General features: G+C 45.0%; 1 long non-coding RNA gene across 1 annotated transcript in view; it reads right to left on the reverse strand.

The window, feature by feature from the left end:
• Window positions 1–12999, reverse strand: part of LOC128351637 (uncharacterized) — a 33551-nt gene extending 20552 nt beyond the window's left edge. The window contains exon 1 of the long non-coding RNA XR_008319926.1: window positions 12885–12999. This is a non-coding gene — a long non-coding RNA (uncharacterized LOC128351637). The remainder of the gene's footprint in view (window positions 1–12884) is intronic.
• Window positions 13000–20282: the final 7283 nt, after the last annotated feature.

Genomic DNA, 20282 nt, shown 5'->3' on the forward strand with positions numbered 1-20282 from the left:
CAGGCAGTACATAAATTAATTAAATAAATAAATAATAAATAAATAAAATAATAAATAAATATTGATAACACCCTGCACCAAATCCCCTGATGATCTCTCCCAGCAGTTTCATGTAGATGTCAAAATGCATTGGAGATAGTATAGAGCCTTGTGGAACTCTATACCGGAGCTCTTGTTTTGAAGAGCAACAGTCTCCAAGTGAAACCATCTGAAACCTACCCAAGATGTAGATATCAAACCACTGCAAAGCTATGCCTCCTACTCCCAACTCCTTCAGGTGCCCCAGAACGATACCACGGTTGATGGTATCGAAACCCACCAAGAGATCCAAAAGGATCAACAGAGTCACATTCTCCCTGTCAATTCCTAATTGGAGATAATCCAACAGGCCAACCAAGGCTGTCTCAAAACAATAGCCTGCCTGAAAGACAGTTTGAAATGGGTCCAGAAAATCCGCTTCCTCCAAGACAGCCTGGAGCTGAATTGCCACCACCATCTCAATCACCTTGTCCAACCATGGGAGGTTGGAGACAGGCCTTTAATTGCCTAATTCTGAGGAATGCAATGAAGGCTTTTTCAAAAGTGGTCTAATAATAATCCTGCCCTCCTTCAGAGAAGCATTAATTATCTTAACAAGACCCTCCCCAATAACTTACCTGCTAGATCGTATAAGCCATGTTGGGCAAAGATCCAGAGGACAGGTGGTAAGGTGAAGTGTCCCAAGTATCTTGTCCACATCCTCCAGAGTCATAAACTGAAAGTGATCCAATTTAACCACACAAGGGGAGCTGCTGGACACCTCCACAGTAGACTCTGCAATAACTGTAAAGTCTAATTCAGCTCTAATACAAGATATTGTATCTGCAAAAAACTTATTTAAAATGTCACAACAGGTAACTGATTTATCTAAGTACTCATTCAGGGGAGAAGGGGGATGTACTAGCCCTCTCGTAACACTAGACAGCTCTGCTGGACGTGAGCTTGCAGAAGCAATGCGGGCAGAAAAGAACTGCTTCTTGGCTGCAAGCACTGCCAGAGCATAGATCTTCAAGTGTGCTCTGTGTTGTAACCTGTTGGATTCAAGCTGAGTCTTTCTCCACTTGCGCTCAAGCCATCTACCTTGCCCCTTCAGTCCCCATAGTTCTTCCATATACCAAGGGACTAATTTAGAAGTGGGTCAGTGTTTAGGAGCAGTCGTGTCTACTGCCCTAGTAAGTTCATTATTCCAAGTCTGAACAAGGGCATCTAAAGAATCACTGGCAGAACCAACTTTAAAGCCTTTCTCAGCTTCTTGGAATCCTATTGGATCCAATAGCCTTTTTTGGTGGACCATCCTAATAGGTCATTCACCCCTACGGAGGAGGATTGAGGCTGCAAGTCCAACCTTAACCAAATGGTGATCCATCCATGACAATGAGGAAATCACATGAGTCCCCACTCATGGAACACCTCTACCTGTTCATAGTAAAAAACTAAACTGAGAGTGTGACCACCAACGTGTGTTGGTCCTGAGACCAATTGGGATAGGCCCATAGTTGTCATGGCCTCTATGAACTCCTGAGCAGATCCTGACAAATTGGTTCTGAAGTGAACATTAAAGTCCCCCAGAACTACCAGTCTAGGAGACTCCAACCAAGTTAGAAGCCACATCAGCCAGCTCTGTTAGGGACTTCGTTGGGCAGTGGGGTGAATGGTACACCAACAGAAGTCCCAGTCTATCCTTGGTCTTCAGACATAGGTACACACATCCATTATAGGCCAATTCCCTGACAGGAACCCTGGTAAGGGGGGCATTACTCTTATAGATCACAGCCACTCTTCCTCCCTGCCCATGTCCTCTCACCTGCTCTACAAAAGAGTATCCTGCCGGAAGAAGCTGGTACCAAACCCGACCACTAGCTTCCCCCATTCAGGACACTGTAATACATACCAGGTCAGCTGCATCACCCACAATCAAATCATGGATTATTTCTGTTTTATTTTGAACTGACCTGGCATTACAAAGAAGCAAGATGAGGTTCTGTGGGAGATTGGCATTGCTCCCCAAGGTCAAAGAACGAGGGATGTGCAAGGAAATGGGTGGCGGTGGTTCAAAGGTGGAGGGGGTGCAGCTTTAAGGGCAGGGGAGGGTGCACTTGTTGGAAATTCTCTGTGGTGAGAGAATCCCTTTCTCATTATAGCAGAGTGCACAGAGACACAACACAGCAGAAATTTAGTTAGGCATGCGTGTATGCTGAGAGTAAAGTAACTTGGAGCCAATTCATAGTTTCAAATCAATATATAAAGCATTTATTAAGGAACTCCATTCTAGATAGGAAAGTGAGGAGTTAGGATCTCTAATCTATCTATCTAGCTGGATGCAGATGGATTCTGCATCTTCTCTGCACATATGGTGCAGGGAGAGAGGCTTGCCATGTTGCAAGGTAGAAAGCCAGGTAGGGAAGAGAGAGAGAGGAAGGAAGTTGAATCCCTAAGAGTAGCAATCTACATTTCAAAGGGATAGCATCAGAGCAGTGGAGAAGGGATGACCAATGTTTTGACTCTCTAGCCCTCTGACTTACTAGTCTGTCCTCCACTGTCTGAGACAAAGAGACAGCGCAAAGTCCTTTAACTTCCAACAGCACTTACCCCCTCCGCTTTTCCCCTGCTGGCGCTGCTTTTTTCTAAAGTCCATGGGGGCAACAGCATACCTCCCTGCCACCCTGTTGCCACCTTTATTGGAAGTAACTGGAAGTAGCTGAAGCACCTGTGCACGCTGGGCATGCCCATTGCACCCACTGTGCCTGTCTCGCCCAGCACACACATGTGCCCACCGTGTACATGCGTGGCTGCGATGGCTGTGTGCCTGTGCCCAGCATACACAGGTGCATTGGATACAGGGCAGCAGGGAGGTATGCTGCTACCCTGATGGAATTTAGAAAGATGGAGCACCAGTGGGGGGGGGGTTCTCTCTGAGAAACCAAGGAGACAAATCTGACTCTGCATTTCGAACTAACTGAAGTTTCTGAATGACATACAAAGGCAGCCATACAAAGTACAGCACATAGTCAAGCCAAGAAGTTACCAGTGAGTGCACCACAGTTTTGAGATCATTATCTTCAAGGAAAGGATGCAGCTGTTGTATCAGCCAAAGTTGATAGAAAGTGCTCCTGGCCATCACCTCCACCTGAGACACAAGGGTGAGGCCTGGGTCCAGAAGCACTCCCAAGCTATGTACCTGTTCCTTGGGGTGGGGAAGGGAGTGCAACCTAATCCAGGATCTATTATGTCCCTCAAATCACGACCCGTTACCAAGAGTACTTCCATCTTGTTTGGATTCAGCTTCAATTTATTGTTCCTCATCCAACTCATTACTGCCTGAAGGCAGGCATTTAGAGGAGCTATGCCATTTCCTGATGATGATGTCATGGAGAAATAGGTTTGGGTTTAATCAGCATATTGATAACATCGTGCACCAAATCCCCTGGTGAGCTCACCCAGAGTTTTCATGTAGATGTTAAAAGCATTGGAGATAGGATGGAGCCCTGAGGGACATCATACAATAGCTCTCGTTTCACAGAGCAACTATCCCCAAGTAATGCTATCTGAAATCTGCCTGAGAGATAGGAATGGAACCATTGCAAAGTAGTACCCACTATTCCCAAATCCAACAGACGATTCAGAAGGATACCAGGGCTGATGGTATCAAAAGCCTCAGAGAGATCCAAAAGGACCAGCAAAGTCACACTCCCTCTGTTGATTCCTTGGTATAGATCATCCATCGGGCCAACCAAGGCTTTCTCAACCCCATAGCCTGCTCCGAACCAGTTTGAAATGGGTCTAGATAATCAGTATTCTCCAAAACTACCTGTAGTTGATCAGCCACTACCCTCTCAATCACATCGTCCACCCAAGGGAGGTTGGAGACCAACCTATGCAACATGGAGGGCTCTAGGGCAGGATTCTTAAGTAAAGACCTCACAATTACCTCCTTTAAACAGGGAGGTATCCTGTGCTCCCCCACTGTGGTGTTTATGATGTCAACTAGGCCATCTCTAACAGCTTCCCTACTAGGTGATATAAGTAATGTTGGGCATGGATTCAGAGGACAGGTGGTAAGACAAACACCTCCAAGAAGCTTGGCTACATCCTCAGGGGTGATAAATTGAAACTGATCCATTCTAATCAAACAAGAGTTACTGGACCCTCCTACCATTGACAGTGATGGTCAAGTAGGCCCAAATCCAAGATATTTTATCCACAAAAAGGTTATTAAAGGCATCACAGCAGGATGACGACGACTCCAAACTCAAGTTCAGAGAGGAGGGGACCTGAGTCAATCCCCTCACAATTCTGAAAAACTCCACTGGACGTGAACTTGCAAATGCAATATGTGCAGAATATAATTGCTTCTTTGCTGCATATATTGTTGGAAATTCTCTGTGGTGAGAGAATCCCTTTCTCATTATAGCAAAGTGCACAGAGACATAACACAGAGGAATTTAGTTAGGCATGCGTGTATGCTGAGAGTAAAGTAACTTGGAGCCAATTCATAGTTTCAAATCAATATATAAGGCATTTATTAAGGAACTCCATTCTAGATAGGAAAGTGAGGAGTTAGGATCTCTAATCTATCTATCTAGCTGGATGCAGATGGATTCTGCATCTTCTCTGCACACATGGTGCAGGGAGAGGAGCTTGCCATGTTGCAAGGTAGAAGGGCAGGTAGGGAAGAGAGAGAAGAAGGAAGTTAATCCCTGAGATTAGCAATCTACATATCAAAGGGATCGTGTCAGAGCAGTGGAGAAGGGGTGACCAATGTCTTGACTCTCTAGCCCTCTGACTTACTAGTCTGTCCTCCACTGTCTGAGACAGCGCAAAGTCCTTTAACCCAACACATATTACCACAGTATAAGCCTTTAAATGGACTTTGTGTTGTATTTTATCAGATTCAAGTTGAGTTCTTCCCCACTTGCACTCTAGTATTCTGCCTTATAAAGAAGACAGCCAACACTATTACACAAGATAGCCACTTGCCCATACACTTGGGCTGAGTAAGAATTGCCTGCAGGCAGCCAGGCAGGTGGAAACATTTATACATATTTTTAAAATGTATTAAGAATCACATACTGCCTGACATACTGCAAAAGGGTACATCAGCCCAGTAGCCCTGCATGCACACAAGTTGTGCAACTGTGCGAATGTAAAGATTATGAAAATGTTACACAAGCAAGGGTACATCAGCCCAGTAGCCCTGCATGCACACAAGTTGTGCAACTGTGCGAATGTAAAGATTATGAAAATGTTACACAAGCATAAGGCCATTATTTCCAGTGGACTTACTCTATGTATCATCTTTTGCATTTGCACAGTTGCAGAACATGCATGTATTGTTACTGGGCTGACATACCTTTATGTGGTATGTCAGCCACTGCTTTTAAAGGTACACATGCAAAAGTTTGCAAACCAGTTCACACTGCCAAAGGAATGAGCAAATGAGAACAAGGAATGAGGAATTGATGTCACTTTCAGGCCATTAATTTGCCACAAGCAACTGATTCAGGTACATCACACTATGAATAGTCTTGTGTAGACTGCTTTTCAAGGTGGATCATGTATATAGTATCCTGAATTAAATGACCTCTTTCCACACACCCAAGCAAAATATAGGCCTCCGTGACAAGAAAGCAGATCTGGAAACATATGCTTTTTGTCTCTCCTAATCTGCTGTTTTGTCTTCTCTCGCACTTCTCATGGCTATGACCCTGCCTGTGTCTCTGGAGAAGATCATTACTCCTCAGGCCTCTTTCCTTCCTTAGCTGAATGTCATCTTATTCCCAGTGTTGTCGCTGCTCTTTAAGCGGTTTCCTCCTGTCCCTCATTCTGGATACCTCATCACATATGATGCAGCTGCAGGAATCTGAAACTCTCTCAGTGCAGAGCGGAAGCAGAGTGTGCATCCCTCCCACACTCCACGGCTAGGAGGGTGCTGCATCTGCAGGTCTTGAGCCAGTGGCTCCTGCCAAGAGGAGAGGGGAATTTTATATTTCAGGGTGGAAAGTCCCATGAAAATTGGGACATCTGGTACTCTTGCATTCCATCTTTAACTTATCACTGGATAATGTAGCTGCTCTTAAGTGTCAAAAAAGGGAGTGATTTTTATTTTTACATTGTATATTGGAATACATAACAGATGTGGGATGTAGGGGGTTGGGAGGTCCAGCAGATGTGTGATTTGTGGGGCTAGGAGATTCTTGAGCCCAAGATGAGGGATGAAGAAGGGTGATGGAGAGCACTTTTCTCTCCATGACTTCACTTGTGCTTACCAGGAGACATTGTGAGATATCTGACACCAAGATGGGTTTCCTTACACAAGGTGAAGGCAAGCTGTGTTCCCAGGGACTACCTCTACCATCTAGGAACCTCTTTTTTTTAAAATCTCTTCTGTCATCTGTAATATTGGTCTTTAGAGTTATGCCAACTGTGCCCAAATATTGCTCTTAAAAGTCTGATCAATGTATTGTGGCATGAGCTTGCCTCAGAGACCTAATTAACTGTGCCAATTAACTTGATTACATTTTTAAAAATATGAACTCTGTTCTAAAGTTGTGCCATTGAGTCAGTGTGGACTCCTGGTGACCACAGAGCCATGTGGTTGTCTTTGGTAGAATACAGGAGGTGATTACCATTGCCATCGCCCGTGTAGTACCAGATGATGCCTTTTAGCATCTTCCTGTATCGTTGCTGCCCAATATAGGTGTTTCCCATAGTCTGGGAAACATACCAGCGGGGATTCAAACCAGCAACCTCTTGCTCCCTAGGCAAGTTACTTCCCCACTGCGCCATTAGACAATATGCTGCAGGAAGTTAACTGAACAGGGAACCGCAGATCTGAGAAATCTTCTCTACCATGTATCTTCTGTTCTTCAAATACCAGCACTTCATACCCTGCAAAGTATGCCTGACATCTAACAAAAAATGGGACTTGAACTTTACTTCATTGCTTAAGGAGAATCTCTGGATTGATTCCACACTAGGGCATTGCTTTTCCTCAAACAGCTGGAAGCTTAATTAAAATGATGATTCCAGGTGACACTTAATATGGTATTATATTATGCAACCATACCTCTACACCTGGTCAAGATCATGTTTAAGTCAGCCAAGACCAAAAGACTTCAGCAAAACAACACATTCTGATACCAAGGATGTAAATATGAATTTAATACTTCATCTAAAACATTGATGCATGAAATCAAGGAATGGTTGATCAATATTCTGGGGATTGTAGAAATGGACAGATTGACCAAAATATTCAGAGTAGAAATGAAGAAAGCAGAACTGCACTTACAGACACTAAATGGATACTGTTTGTACCCACTTGTTCTGTCCCACATGCTTTTGCACAAAAAGCAGTACAGGTGGCCCTCATTATCTGTGGATTCAGAGATCACAGTTTTGCATATTTGCTGTTGGATCTAAGAGACTCAGTTTCTTTATTCACAGTTTTAAAAATAGGCAAAATTCACCTAGTTCTTTGGTGGCCAAAAATGACTTCCATTAACATTTCCGGCTGTCATTTTGCAATATGGAGCCATTTTGTGGCTCTTAAATCACACACACACATCCTGAAATTTTTGGCAAAAATTCACAAAAAAATTGAGGATTCATGGGTTGGGGGCGGGGGCTTGCTCGAGGCCTGGAGAGCAAGGTGTTGTACTGTATTCCCTTTATTTCTGCTTTTGGGGCCCTTTTTTAACTTAAGGAACCTAATCCCTGGATTCCCATAGCAATAGCAATATAGCAATAGCACTTACATTTATATACCGCTCTATAGCTGGAAGCTCTCTAAGCGGTTTACAATGATTTAGCATATTGCCCCCCAACGTTCTGGGTACTCATTTTACCGACCTCGGAAGGATGGAAGGCTGAGTCAACCTTGAGCCCTTGGTCAGGATCGAACTTGTAACCTTCTGGTTACAGGGCAGCAGTTTTACCACTGCACCACCAGGGGCTCTTTACCCCATAGGGGTAAGGTTTCATTAATAATGTGTGTGTGTGTGGTTTTTTTTAATGTGCCTATAGGTGAGAACGGAACCCCAGTGAATAACGAGGACCATCTGTTAGGGATGTGCAAGCCAGCTCGGCTTGAAGGCTCACCCTCGAACCAAATGGAGTTGAGCTGGTCCAAGGGAGAGTCGAGCCAAGCCCCTGCCCTGCGAGCTGGCTTGGTGTAAAGGGGAATCTGACCAGGATTCTCCTTTAGTAAAAGGATAAATGTAAGGAGTGGGGGAGGAATGAGGGAAATGGTGGCCTTTAAGTGTTTTTAACTTTAAAACCAAGCTGTGGTGGAGCCCCCGCAGCTGCCAGGATGGTGGTGGCAGGGGCTTCTTCCAGCACCCTGCCGGCCTCCCAGGTGACTGGGCGGCTGTGCTGTGGTCCATTCCAGGCCTCGTGTGGGCAGCGAGGATGACGGCGAGGTGGTGGAGTGAGGTGGCGGAGGCTCCTTCCACCACGTGCACATGCGCAGAGGCCCAAAACAGGCCACAGTGTGGCCGGCTGGTCATTTGGGAGGCTGGGGTGTGGAAGGAGCCCCTGCTGCCACCTCCGTCATGCCCACCCCTGTACAAGGCCTGAAATGGGCCACAGCACAGCTGTGGTCAGGTCACCTGGGAGGCCAGCGGGGTTGTGTTTATGGAAGAAGCCTCCGCTTCTATAGGAAATTTGTTGTTATATTGTAGGTTTCCAATGATACAGTTGGTCAAATAGATACTGAGATGATTAAGTCACCTTCCCCCATTGGTGGTCATCCCATCTATGACCACACCAAGAGAGAGTGACATTATGAATATTCTTCAGCTGCAGATGTTTATGAATCAAATGAAGCCATCCATATATACTCAATGCTAAATTTACCATGAAATTACACATGTTCCCAAACTAGCTGGCAAAGGCCTTAAGCAGAATCAGTCCTCTTCTTCCTTCTGCACTTGATGCATCCTCACCACTCTACACTGAAACTACTAGCCACCATCCAGCTATTCACTCCTCCTTCTATTCCTAAACATGCTGGACAAACTCTGCTCAGTTCTATGGAGTAGACCATTCTTTAGATTTATGTATAGTGAAAAGTGACTATTCTGCTCTTTGTTTTCTGTTAGTTCAGTCTTTTTAAGAACTTAACATGCACATGTCTTCTTGTTCCTTCATGCAGATTTGTTCTATATCCTAGCTTGTGATTAGGGATGTGCATAAAACCGGTTCGCCCAGTTCAGTTCAAATTTGAACCAGTTTGAACCTCAAAAATTTGGTAGGGTGGTAGGCACCCTTGGGTGCCAACTACCACCCAAACCTCAAAGCAATTGGACATTCCTAAGATTTTCTATGAATTTTTAAAATATTTTCCATTGTTGCCCATAACTCCTGAAGTTATGGAGTACTTAGGGAAAAAATCTGGGGTGGGTGGTAGGCACCCATGGGTGTCCCCCACCCACAAATTCCCAAGGCAATTGGTTGCCCCTAGTATTAATGGTGAATTTTTTGGGGGGAAATTCCCATAGGATTTAATGTCTGCAATGAGGAGGACTGGGGTAGCGTCAGGCTCATCCCTGCATCCTCTCCCTTTCTGCCCCACAGCCGCAGGCACAGCCCACCCCCAGCCTCTCCCACCTCTGCCTGGCAACCATAGGCGAGGCCTGGCCTGAACAAGGCGCTCACATTGCTCAGACATAGTAAAGGTGGGAGACTGTATGAGGCCAGAAAGGGGCAAAAAAAGTAGTTTGGAAGGGGCAAAAAGGGCTAATTAATTTGGAGCTGGGAGGGAATTTTTTGGAAAAAAGCCAATTGGGGCAAAGGGAAGACGTTTAGTGGGGGGGGAGGCCAATTGAGGGGGGGAGGGGAACGTTTTGGTTACATTTGAAAAAGCCAATTGGGGAGGGAGTTTTAAAATTTAAGTAAAGGGGGGAACCCTGGATAGGTGGCACAGGCAGTTAGGTGCAGTAGTTGTGGGTGGGGGCAGTTTTTTTATTATGGGAAAATAGATGGGGGGGGGATTAGGACACAGCACCTACCGGGGAGGGATGGAGTCAAAGCTTGGGGAACCTGAAAATCAAATGAAACCCTTCTTTAGTGAAAAGAAGTTTCACTTTTTGTAGTTTAAACTGTAGTTTAAGATTTGGGGGGAGGGTCAACAATTTAATTGCTAACCCTACCTACCTAGCCTATTTTAAATGACCCCTTTAACAAAAGCCACCCACTCCACCCAGAGCAAGCAAGCAATACAAACAATAGCAATCATCAACATAATAATAACAATAGCCTGGGGAGGGGGAACCTGCGAAAAAAGAAACAACTTGCAAAAGAAGCAACATGTTTTCAAGCAAACAACAGCAATACAACAACACATCACAAAATATCCTTCCCCACACCCAAATTCATTGCAAGGAGTCCCTATTTAAAACCAACAACTAGGGAAGGGGACAACAAAAGGTGCACACATGCACACACATACATTCACCCCTCTTCTTCCTGTCCTTCTCCTGCTGCACACTGCTGGTCAGACATGCAAACCAGCCCCCCCCCCCCCCACAGCTGGTACACAAACAGAGTGGCACAGGCAGCCGGGGTGGTCAAGGATGGTTGAGAAAGGCAGAATGAGGAGCCACTTTTTGTGACTCATCCACCCACCCCCAAGCAAAATGATTGAGATAGATAGATAGATAGATAGATAGATAGATAGATAGATAGATAGATAGATACACACACACACACACACACACACACACCCCGACCGATGGCAGGTGCTGTGGGCTACAGCTGTGGGAATGAAAGAAGGAAAGGAGACAGGAAGAGAGACTAGAGCAGAGCAGACAGTGTCAGAGAGTGAAGGAGGAGCAGAGGCGTAACTATAGGGGGGGCAGGGGGGGCATGTGCCCCAGGCGCCATCTTTTCTGGTCAAGTGGGGGGGGCGCCGCCATGACCAAATTTTTTAAATTTTTTTAAATTTTTTGTTAATACAAATGTTTCCTGCTCAGTGCAGCAGCGCTGCAGCAGTCAAGGGAGCACGTTGGTGCCCCCTTCCCCACAAGCGATCCCTTCCGCACCACCTGCGCCCCCCCCATTGCTTTGCTGGCCCCTGGCGGCCAGTCAGTGGCCTGGCTTGGTGGCGGCGGTGGGTGCTTGTGAGGAAAAACCTAAGTATAATGTAGTATGTTGGGGGCGCGGTGGGGGGGGGGGCGCAGTGGGGGGGTGCCATTTCAGTGCTTGCCCCGGGCGCCGTTTTCCCTAGTTACGCCTCTGAGGAGGAGAGAGCAGAGCAGGAGTAAGAGAGAGAGAGAGAGCGCGCAGCACAGAGAGAAGGGGGTGAGTGAGGGTGATGTAGCTGGGAGTGGGGATGTTAGGAGGAAGGGGAGCAGCAGAAGGCCCAAGGGGGCAGAGGGGGGGGGTGAGTGGGGGTGATGTAGCAGGGAGTGGTGGTGTTAAGAGGAAGGGGGCAGCAGGCCCAAGGGCCACACTGTGTGTGTGTGTGTGTGTGTGTGATGGGGGGGGGATCTGGATGGGAGAGGGAGATTAGCAGAGCAGGAGCAGGAGTGGGGGGGCACCAGGCTCCAAGGGGCACAAAATAAATCAACAACAAAAAACGTCAACAACACAAACCAGGAGTGACACAACAAGAGCAAAAGAGCAAAAAAACCCGGGAAATAATGGACAACAACAGAACAAACAAACTTTTCAATAATATTAATAAGAGAAATCAATCAAATCAGAGCACACACACAGCAGAAATTTAATTAATATTATTATTAATAATTAATATTATTTAAAAAACCAAAAATCTTCAAAAACCAACACAGGCCGGCAGGCAGGCGCACACTAGGAGGGGGGGCAGTGGGGGGAATCTGGATGGGAGGGGGATGGCAGAGCAGGAGGAGCAGGAGTGGCATGGGGGGGGGCACCAGGCCTCAAGGGGCAAAAAATCAACAACAAAAACCAGGAATGAATCAATGAACAACAAGACAAGGGCAAAGTGCAGAAATCAATGAACAACAACAGAGCAAAAAACAACAAACTCCTCAATAATATATTGATGATGAGAAATCAATCAAACAGAGAGCACACGGACACAGCAGAAATCAAATTAATATTTTCTAAATAACCAAAACTGTTCAGAACAAAGCCCAAACAGGCAGCAGGCACAGGCACAGACTAGGAGGGAGGGGGGCAGTGGGGGAAAAAATCTGGATGGGAGGGGGGACTCTGGATGGGAGGGCGGGATGGCAGGAGGAAGGGGGCAGCAGGCCCAGAAGGGGCACACAAAAATCAATAATTAAATCCACACAGCAATAAATATATAACAGCAAACAATAATCAAGAATCAACAATAATCGATAAAAATGAACCCAGCAGAAATCAATCAAATGCAAAGCAAAGCACAAACAGAGAGGGAGGGGGTTCCAGAGGGGGGCAGATGGCACAGGAGGAGGTCAGGAGAGACCAGGCCAGGCTGCAGGGCCTAGGCCCTGGGTCAGCCAGTGGACTGGCCTGGGATGGGATCCAGGAAGGGGATGGGATGGTAGGGAGGGAGGGAGGAACAACAAGAAGAATTTTTAAAAGCACACTAAACAAAGAACAAAATCAAAGCAAAAATAAATCAGCAGGGAAAGAGATGAACAAGAAGAGAGGCAGGGTAAAATTAAGGAAATCAATGCAGATGGATGGGGTGGGGTGGGGTGGGGAGTGCCAAGGCCTAGGGCCCTGGCCAAATAATAAAGGAATGAAAGAATGGATGGATGAGAGAAAGACAACAGAACAACAATAATAGATGGGGAAAGAAGCTTAAGGTAACACAGACACAGGGCAGAGAATAGACAAAAGAAAGAGCAGGAGGACAGACACAGTCAAGGACTCACACAGACACCAGCTAGTCAGCATAGCAAGGTCCCGATGATCCCACCACTGCAGCCAAAGAGAATTTTCCAGGCCAGAGGCTTGGCTTAAATAGGTTTGAAACTCCCTCCTTTTGAAGCCCCCACCTTTGCACACACACACCCCCACTCGGCCAACAGGGTGCCAGCTCTCAAACAGTGGCACACTCAACAGCCTACCAGAATGCAAGACTCATTCTGGCCAATCAAACAATCAATAGTCCAGCCAATGCAAAGTCTGAAAAATAGGCTCACAAAATGGAGCCCAGGAGCAAAAGTGAGGAATGATCCACAAAATGGAGGACGGACACACACAAAGTCTTAAACAGACCCTAGGTACTCCATGGCACATCCAAACAGGTTCAAACCGGTTCAAACCAAACCGGTTCGGATTCAGTACGAACTCGGACCGGAAGGGCAAAACCAGAGCCCTGTCTGGTCTGAGTTTGAATCGTCGAACCGAGCCAGTTCAAACTTGAACTGGTTCGCACATCCCTACTTGTGATTCCTCATAATTTCTTATTTCTTGTTAACAACTGTAAACCATTGGTAGCATCCAGAATTGCCCTTGGTATGGAACAGGAGTTCCTTACTTGGGAGCAGTGTTCCCTCTAACAGGGATTTCCATATGTTTTGACTACACCTCCCCTAATCTCCAAGCAAAAGCCATTGTAGCTGTGGATTCTGGGAGTTGTAGTCAACAACATCTGGGAATTCCTGTTAGAGGGAACACTGCTTGTGAGCAAGCATTCCTATTCCAGACTGAGGATAACTTTGGATCCTACCCCATGTTTCTTAACAAACATTCCAGTTTTGCACTCCATACAAAGCAGTGTGTATTTCACCACCAGCCTCCAAATGACTGCCTGCATAAAAGTCTGCATAATGATGGATTTTTATATAGTCAGTCATTTTGTGATAGATGTCCACGTGGAGCCCAATTGTCTGAATGGGTTTAAGATATATTTGGCTGACTTGCCACTTTGAAGTCAAGGGTTTAAATATTGTTTCACGCTCTCCCCTTTCCCTGAGGAACCATTAAAAGTTCCAAGATAATTTTACATGGTTGATTTCCTAGTGAGGAGAGAATACTGGACAGTTGTTTTTGTAATATCTGTTTACAAATATACAGACTGAGAAGAAGGAAAGCAAGTTACCATATGGGCTGTTAAACTAATGTACCACCCATCCTAAGAGCAGTATCTTGGTCAGAACAGGATGAATCCAATCTTATTTACCAGTTTTTGGAAGTGAGTATCTGCCCATACTATCCTTACCAGCTTCGGGGAGTAGCATGGTGGAGCAGATGGAGCCCCTAAGGCCAATGTGGGAGCTTGCTGAGAAAGTCTGAGTAAGCTGAATCACCTTTCAAACATAGTTTTTGTTTTGCTTTCCTCTTTGCTCTGTGGAGCTGCCATTAAGTTATACCTCGTTCTGGTTAAAGAGGCCCAGTGATGGTCCCATGCCCAGATCCCCCGAACTCCTAATGCTGGCCCTGAATAATACTATTTTCAAAGTAAGCACTTGTCAAATGTAGATAGGAAAGCAGTTGAAAGAGTGATGTGCTTGCTTCTCAATGAATTAATGATGACAGTGCGTACCCTAAATAGGATTTTGTAAACTGCCAATAAGCAGCTGACAGAGCACTTAGTAAGCTTCCTTTCTCCCCTTCTCTGGTTGCGCTATAAAAAGGAAACTTTTAGTGTTTTCTTCCTTTTTAAAAGTTGGCTTTGTCAGTGTCTCATGCCCTATCTCTATGCCTTGGAACCAGATTTTCCTTTCTTTCCATTTGTCTATCTGTGGATGATGATGTTGTTGATGATTGATGATGATGATGATGATGATGATGATGATGATGATGATGATCAACAATACTGAATCTAAAATACCCCTGTCCATGTTGACCTTGATCATGAGAACCAGTGTGGTGCAGTGGCTATGCCAGTATAGAACCTTGAAACCAAAGTCCTGCCCAGCTGTCAAGTTAACTGGATGGCCTCATCACTCTTTTTCAGCCTAATTCATAACTCAGAGAATTGTTGTGAGGATAATAAAAATAAGCTCCTTTGAATGCTGCCCTGAGCTCTTTGGAGGGGAAGAGGGATAGCAAGTCGATAAATAATCACTTGGCTAATCCCCTGCCAAGTCAGAAGGCTGGTGTTTTAGGGACCATAAGCAACAGAACTCTTGGGCTTCATGAATTTCTAGAACAACTCATTGGATTTTAAAGTAGCTTTATGTTAGAAGTAGAGGCTCAAGGGAAGATGTACATAACAGATAAACAAAGGCAAGTAGCAGGTTGTGTCCCAGAAGAATGCCTAGGATGGAAGAACTTCATCTTGCCATCCTAGATGGAAGTCCTCACCACAGAAGGTCTCTGAGCCCAGAATGGGGGATATTAAACCCTTTCTACCTCTAGACAACTCTCTTCCTATAATTTCCCCATGTTCACTGCATGCAGGGAAAGGGGACAGGATCATACCCTCTTGTCCTGCCTCTTATGCCAGTGCCCCCAACAACCATGACATGGTACCATGAATACCGTGCTGGGTACCATGAATACCCATGGCTTTCTCCCAAGACAGCCAAATGCAGGGCTGCCGGAGGTGTAGGCATTGAACACATCAGCATTTGGTGCGGGGCAGGGCTAGTGAGCATAGTTGCTATCCCTCTCCCTGGACCTTGTGTTCAGTTAAAGTAGGGGGGGAAACGTGAGAAGAGAGTTTATTATAATCTTTAGAGATTGCCAATAGTGCTTCAGGAAGTTGAGGAGGATATGACAGAGGCATCGTTTGCCACACACACATTTTCTTTTGCCCCACCGTTATTTCAAGTTAAACACAGGTTTTTCAGGTGATTGAGGCACTACAAAAAAACCCAAAAACCTGTTATCAGAGACAATGTTGGGATGAGCATGGGCAACAGTGCCTCTGTCATACCACTTTCGAAATATCTAGCATTTATCTCTCTCCAGCCATAGTCTCCATGGGTGGTTTGGAGAAAGTCATTTGGGGCACTTCTAGATGTAAACATTCCCAGCAACAAAGTTAAACCAGGAAATATAGAAGAAGTACTTATCCCAGAAGTCTGGGGATACCGTCACTTGGAACCTACAACAGTTGATGTCCCCACATCCATGCTCATCTTATTAGTACATGCAGATGAGGAGTAATCAGCATGGGAATAGGCACAGTGGTGTGACTGCTGGAAAAAAGCTGGCATATGGAAGTGTGCTTGGATTCTGTTCTAGAGAATGACCACATTGCTTTATACTGCTGATGTTTCTAATGAGTAGATGGTTATGGCAATATTATGGAGAAAGAGTTCTTGACTGGGCAGATAACTTAGGGCTGTTTCATTATTTTTTTGTTTTTGTTTAAGTGAAGCCCTAGCTTCTTTAAATTGCACACCTAAAAGTTCTGTCCTCTTGCTGTGAAGAGGCTCCCTAACTAGTCCAAATTGTTTATGTGTATTTCCCTCCTTCACAGCTTGGTGTTGGCACTAGGCTGAAAACAAAACATCTCTCACATCCCAGTGCAGGCTTAAGCACATAAAACTCTTTTCTGTGGTATCAGACTCTTGGTCCATCACAGTCATTAACAGGGCTCAGGAAATCTGACTAGCTGACTTAACTGTGATGAGTGAAAAATGATGCCTGATGAATGGGGGGGAGGGAATCCTGATGAATAATGTACAAACATAGCTCAGAAAGTAATTTTTTTTATCTGGCTAGTGAGCAGAGCCAACATTTCTTGACCCCTGGTCAATATGTTTGTTGCAGGGGAGTAACAGCAAGAGTGAGGGCATGCCTTCAACTCCTGCCTTTATGCTTCCAGCGGCATCTGGTGGGCCAATGTGTGAAACAGGATGCTGGACTAGATGGGCCTTGGGCCTGATCCAGCATGGCTGTTCTTATGTTTGCTGTTCTTATGCTCTTATGTAACTGATGGCAGCACTGCAGGGTTTCTGACAGGGGTCTTCTCAGCTCTACCTGGAGATGCTTGGGACCTTCTGCCACTGAGTTATGTCCTCATCTATAGGAGTTGCATCCTGGCAAAGAAAATAAGCCAACTTCTGTAGGGCTTCAAAGCTGCCATTTTATGATGGTTGTAATGTATTGCTCATGTGTGCTGCCAGATTCTGATCCAGATTTTGTAGTTATTTTGTTCCAGAATTTTTGTAAGCCAGAACTATCTGCTGATCCTTAGTATAAACTAGCTCTTCAAACGCTTGACAGTCTACCCAGAACAATGCACAGAATGACCATGGCTTCCCATGTTTTGGCACATTTTAGTTATTGAATGAATGCATCAAAAATAGGTGCCTGTTTTAGTGAGTGTCTGTTTGACAACCACTTTTCACATCTGCATTCTTGAAGACTGTGGTAAACAGGACAGGGAGGGTTGTCACACAGATCTCTGTTCCAGCACTAATCCCATAAGGCATCTGTTGAGCAGGGAAATCAATACAAAAGTCTCCCTAGAGAATAGCATTCTGTGTTCCAATAATTGGCTACACCTTGACTTTTGTGTTGTAGGACAATATTGACTCTGTTGGGGCAACCTTCCTGGCCCCCTCTGTTTATAAATTCCATAAAACCTTGCTGAATAGATAGAGCTCTCCTTCTCCTCCCCCCCACCCCCTCGCAACCCCGGCTCCTGCTCCACTCACGGCTTTTAAACAGGAAGGAAGTATCATTTTCTTCTCCTAGGACAAAGAGAGCACTGAGCATCTAATTGCAGCTTTCTGTTAGCAAATGGAACAGGCAAATCACTTCCCTGTAGCTAAAAGGTGCATGCCAAGCTCTCTTATAGACCCTGGCTTGGAGAGAGAAAGAAGGTTTGGAGGGGGGGAATCTGCTTTTTAAATTATTCCATTGCTTTGTAGAGAGGAAGTATTAATTACATGACTGGAAAATGTAGATCATGGTGGGATTTAATTACAGGGCAGGCTTTGTGTCTGTTGTCCGACTAAATTCGACAGGAAATGTTCCCAGTGCCAGCAGTTTCAGGTGTTTTGTAGCCTGTTTTATTCTCTAGTTCTCACCAGGTCTGAAAGGTGGATCAGGTGACTCTGTCTGTTGCCCCATTGTCTGCAAATCCACAAAGCTTCTATTACCACAGGGCAGGTACACCATTTTTTACAAGGCAGGAAGTTTAAAAAAAAATTATAGGTAACATAATGTGATTTCAAATTCATTCTGGGTTCTCCCCCACTTTCACCTCTCCCACCTTCCTGTTAAAACAAGATGCATGATTTTAACTCTCTGATTGCTTTCGGCACAAGGCAGGCCTGTGAATATGTACTTTATTTGTCTGCCTAACACCCAGTGGCTGCCTGCCCATTCTTTTATCATGAATGGTAAGTGTTTTTCAATAGCCAGCCAGCCAGCCGCAAAAACCCTGGATGCTTTTCCAGGTGGTGGGATGGAGGTTTATTCCCCTTACACTCCCCCTCCACTTGAAAAATCTACTGACCAATTTCAGTGAATTTTAAATCGTGATTTTTTTTTTACATAGTGCCCTTTATTTATAATTTGAATTTATAGCTTGCCTTAGAATGAGCAACAAAATCAACAGAGAGAGAGAGAGAGAGAGAGAGAGAGAGAGAGTCAACAAAGCAGAATTCACGAAATTTCCCCATCCTTTCTCCCACTTAACTCTGAACCCCAAAGGCCAGCTGAAACAGGTAGGCTTTGGGCTATTTTAGTAAAAGAAGGAAAACCAGGAGCTGGGGGTGCCACCAAAAAGGCACAAAAAGGCACAAAAAGAGAGGAACCCTTGGGTTCCTTATCAAGCCCAACAAGTTTCAGATAAAAAGGAGGCAAACAAACAACAAGCAAAAACCGTCTCATAGTAACTCCACTGCTAGCGAGTTGCTATGAGAGGTTCTGAGCAATGAAACTCAAGCACTCAGAACTCGGCAAATCAGAACCATTGCAGTGCAGTCCATTATTAGGGAGGCAAAAACATGGCAGCACAATTTTATAATGTAATAAATAGATAAATAAAATAAAATAAAAATAAAGATGCAGTGCTTGCTAATTGTGACTGGAAAAGAAACTTCCAGATGAAAAGGAAAAGATTAAAACATTGTTTTGCGAAGCTGAAATCTTGGACTCAGGGGTGAAATGGAAGCCAAAATCTGCCTTACCTGATATTGTGCTGCCACCACTGTTTTGTGGTTGCCATACTTTCTCTCACAACCTCGCTCCAAGCAAGACTATGAGATCACATAGCATTATTCTGAGTGGTTTTTGCCAGGTGAAGCTTTACTGCCACCACCAGTGATGAGAGTCACATTAGATCCAAGGCCAAAAAGATCGCTTTTTGGCCCGTCCCCACAATTTTCACTGCCTATGAATTGGGTGGCAAAAATAGAGAGGCATTTGTAAATGTGTACAACTCTTTGGGGAACAAATGGTAAGCAGAGGACTAAAAATGCACTTCAAGCAGAACACCTATTTATGCAGGTGACTCAAAGATAACAAGAATCTTAAAATGCTTGTTACTTTGGCATTGATTGGCACATTTAAAACTGCTTTTTTCACAAAGCACACCATGAGAAGGACTCAGAAGTGCTTTAAGTGGCACATATGAAAGCCATAGGCTGCCCTTGGTGAACATTAGAGGTTGTAATGGGGCACAATGGAGGGGAACTTTATATATATAGTGCACGAGATGGAAATGGGCTGTAAAAATCAACAAATTGTTGCACTGTGATTTGAACCATCCACACCACACCACACTGCAATGCATAAACTACGGAGCAAGCCTCCTACAATGGAAAAATGCAGCTATTTTCCTGCAATGCATATACAACGTTATAGGGCTGCAACACATCAATAAAACCCGAAAGAAGCCATCAGAAATATGGCACCTTGCTGACAGCGCAGTGACTGCAATGGCAAAACACAGGCAATGCAGAGGGGCACTTAGCAGACACATTGTGAAACTGTTGCAGTGTGTAATGTAGAAAACATCCTGGTGCACTGAGGGAGCAACCAGGGAAGGAAGGGCAGCAATTTCTAACACTGCCATTGTGGCTGCTCAGAAAACAGCTGATTTCTTCAGAGAAGCTGGTTCTTCGTTGAAAGGTAAGCACCCCGATCCCTGTGCATCTAGTCGTATTGATTATCAGCTCAGTGTCATCCAGATTATTCCTTGCACCATGTGCACAATGCAAGAATGGCCTAGATCATTATTGGGATTGGGTTAATAATTTGACCTGTGCACAGCACTAGTAATGGAATATGGGGAAGTGGATGCAATTAGGAATAAGGGAAACAGAGTGAGCTGACTTTTGTGCCCCACTTCTCCCTCTATGGTGAGGTTTCCCTTCCTCCTTCATTCTTTTTGTGCCAATGTCAAGCTACCTATACTG

Source organism: Hemicordylus capensis, chromosome 3 (assembly GCF_027244095.1).
Source record: "Hemicordylus capensis ecotype Gifberg chromosome 3, rHemCap1.1.pri, whole genome shotgun sequence".
Taxonomy (NCBI): Eukaryota; Metazoa; Chordata; class Lepidosauria; order Squamata; family Cordylidae; genus Hemicordylus; species Hemicordylus capensis.